The sequence below is a fragment of the Coptis chinensis genome, chromosome 2 (genome assembly GCF_015680905.1).
Source record: "Coptis chinensis isolate HL-2020 chromosome 2, ASM1568090v1, whole genome shotgun sequence".
Lineage (NCBI taxonomy): Eukaryota > Viridiplantae > Streptophyta > Magnoliopsida > Ranunculales > Ranunculaceae > Coptis > Coptis chinensis.
In genome coordinates this window covers 83,345,259-83,347,931 of record NC_141457.1, presented here as the reverse complement: position 1 = coordinate 83,347,931, position 2,673 = coordinate 83,345,259, and the positions used below count along the sequence as shown (strand labels likewise).

The window sequence follows — 2,673 nt, the reverse complement described above, 5'->3', positions numbered from 1 at the left end:
ATAAAGGTCCAGAAATGTCTAGTTTTTGCATTCATCTTTTGCCAATGTTAAAAATTATCAAACGAGTTGAATTTTTGTAGAGATGTTCTTTATAGTTAGCAGATCATATGCACAAAAGATTAGGGTTTAAATCATTTTGTAGGTGAAATTGTGGGTGTTTTAGATTTGGTACTTATTTAAGGTCCTTTTAAGAGCCGGGCTATATATGGCTAACTTACAAACTTGACAAAAAAAAAAATCTCACGTAACAAACAAAAGGAAAACCCCAGCGCCACAAAAAAAGGTAAATAATCTCCTGCTTTCCCTGTTCGTGATTCTCTCTCCTCTGTCTCAGGCTTTTCTCTCTCTTTCCTAGTTCTCTTTTCTTGTCTTTTTTCTCTGGTATCTCCTCTTTTTCTCTCCATATTAACTAATGAAAAAGAAAAATAAAACTTAACACAACCTAATTCAGATTAAAAACAAACGTAAACTGGATAGAATTTTCTAACTTTCCCTGAGTTCTTGTAAAGTAAATTACACATTATAGTATAGAAACAATCATACATAATCTAGCAAATATACATAGCAATAGCATAAGGACTACAAATATACATAGCAATAGCATAAGGACTACAATCCAAAGTGAGATAAGAAAGAAGTAGGGTATCTCAGACAGAATTCAGAATCAAAATCAAACAAGTATAGTCTGAACAAGAAGAATATGGCCGAGGTTACCTACTAATCTCTTTATTGATAAATACGGATTATCAATAGACATACTAGAGATGTCATGTAGAAAATCTAAAGAAATCAAGTAGTGTTAACTACATTGCTAAAAAATTTGAGTTTAAAGTACATTTCGGAATCAATCAAGATTCACTGGTAATATATACCAACAAAACTTGTAAAGGAAGTTTAAAGGATCTACGATACAAATCCATAAGGCATAGAAACAGTTAGAAAGTAACTGTAAATTTCAAGACCTTGCATGAGTTCCAGATGTTGACAGGAGGAGAGGGATCACAATTTCACAGGCCCAACCACGACAACTCCAACTTGTAGACCCCTTTCACATTCTTCCAATCTATTTCATATATTCCTCCCAGTACAATAGCGAGTTGAACAAGCAGAATCACTAAACTTTTTTCTTTTCTTTCTTTTTGCCATTGGTGCACATAATGTGTGTACAACAAAAACGTTGCATCAAGTTGTGAATATGATTTATAAACCTTTATGAACTCAGGCCATAACTTCTGATGGTGGTTCAGTTGTAGCCCCTAATTTGTAAATGGCGGTTCAATCACTAATCTAAATATTCTCTCATCCCACAAATGGTGATTGGGAATTCACTTGTGTATAACGTCAATTCTATGATTCAAACCTATCCATATTCAATACATGGTAGCAGCAAGGATTTCTTTGAAATTCCTCTGTTACTTGATTTTTTATTTTTTTTTAAGACTGATCATACGGTTCTGTATTGCTATGTTCATCGCCATCATCACTAGATTCTCACACCATATCTTCTTTAAATATTACATCTAAAGGATAAATCTGCCTTTCAAGTTTTGCTGGTAGGTTCCTGTTGTTATAATTTTAACTCCTACAGATGAATTCAATGTTAGCTTGGTGTACTTCTGCTTTCATTTCCTGATCTGCCAAAGAAATGTTGCACAGTACATATCTTCTGCATTCTCCTTGTCCAGTAGTCTCTAACATTGCTAGAATTGATTTAATGATTTTCGGACTCAGCTTTCCTGTCAATCAGCAGACAAAGAAGTCGAACGGATATGCTTTTGTTGCATATGAGAGCTCTGAGATTGCAGATTATGCTGTTAGGCTATTCTATTATGAGGAAAGCGTTTAAAATTTGAAGTACGTCGTTAATTGTTTCAGAAATTTCTCTGTAATATTTTGTTGTGTTAACTTCAAATATCATCTTATCAAGTTTTTTATTTACAGCTCAATAAAAAGGCAATGGACTTGTCTGAATCACGTATCCTTCCTCTGATTGAAGGTATAATAACCTCTTTTGATGCAAGTAACTACAAAAGGCAATGCATTAAGGAATGACAATATATAAAATATCAACTCTGAATGTTTTCATTTTCAGATATGGAGGCTAATTTTATGATGAAGGATATCTGAGATACATTAGCCGAGATTGAACTGTTGCTAAAGAAAGCAAGGCGTATGCTACAAATGCTGATGCAGAGATAAACATGATACAAAGTAGAGTTTCAGATGAATGGAGCATCTCACGCTTCTCAAACATGAAACATATGGTATATATACTTCTATAGTTATAGGTCTCTACATCAATTGGATTATCGAAAAAAAAAAAAAAAAAAAGGTCTCTACATCAGTTTTAGATAGCTATTTGACTATCCAATACCAGCTGATGAAGTAAGTCAGTTCTTCCTCAATATAGTTAAACAGGTAAGTTGACAATAGTTAGCAAATACGCAGTTGACCTTAATCTTGTTTCTGGGTGTAGTATGTGCGACCCATGGTCGAGTTAGAATACTGCACTCAACTTTTAAAACAAATAAATATCATGCATCTAAACGTCTAGTTTATATTTAAGATTAACAAAGTTACGAGTTTCGACTAGTTGAATGGAAAAGGAAAAAAAAAACAAGATTCAGAATCCAGTGAAGAATCTTTTAGTTTAATTTGCACGGTAGGTGTTAA

General features: G+C 33.3%; 1 long non-coding RNA gene across 1 annotated transcript; it reads left to right on the top strand.

Moving 5' to 3' along the window:
* Positions 1–1,288: 1,288 nt before the first annotated feature.
* On the top strand, positions 1,289–2,370 carry LOC147518352 (uncharacterized). The gene is made up of 3 exons (XR_015214048.1): positions 1,289–1,854; positions 1,942–1,996; positions 2,093–2,370. It is a non-coding gene; the product is annotated as an uncharacterized LOC147518352 (long non-coding RNA).
* Positions 2,371–2,673: the final 303 nt, after the last annotated feature.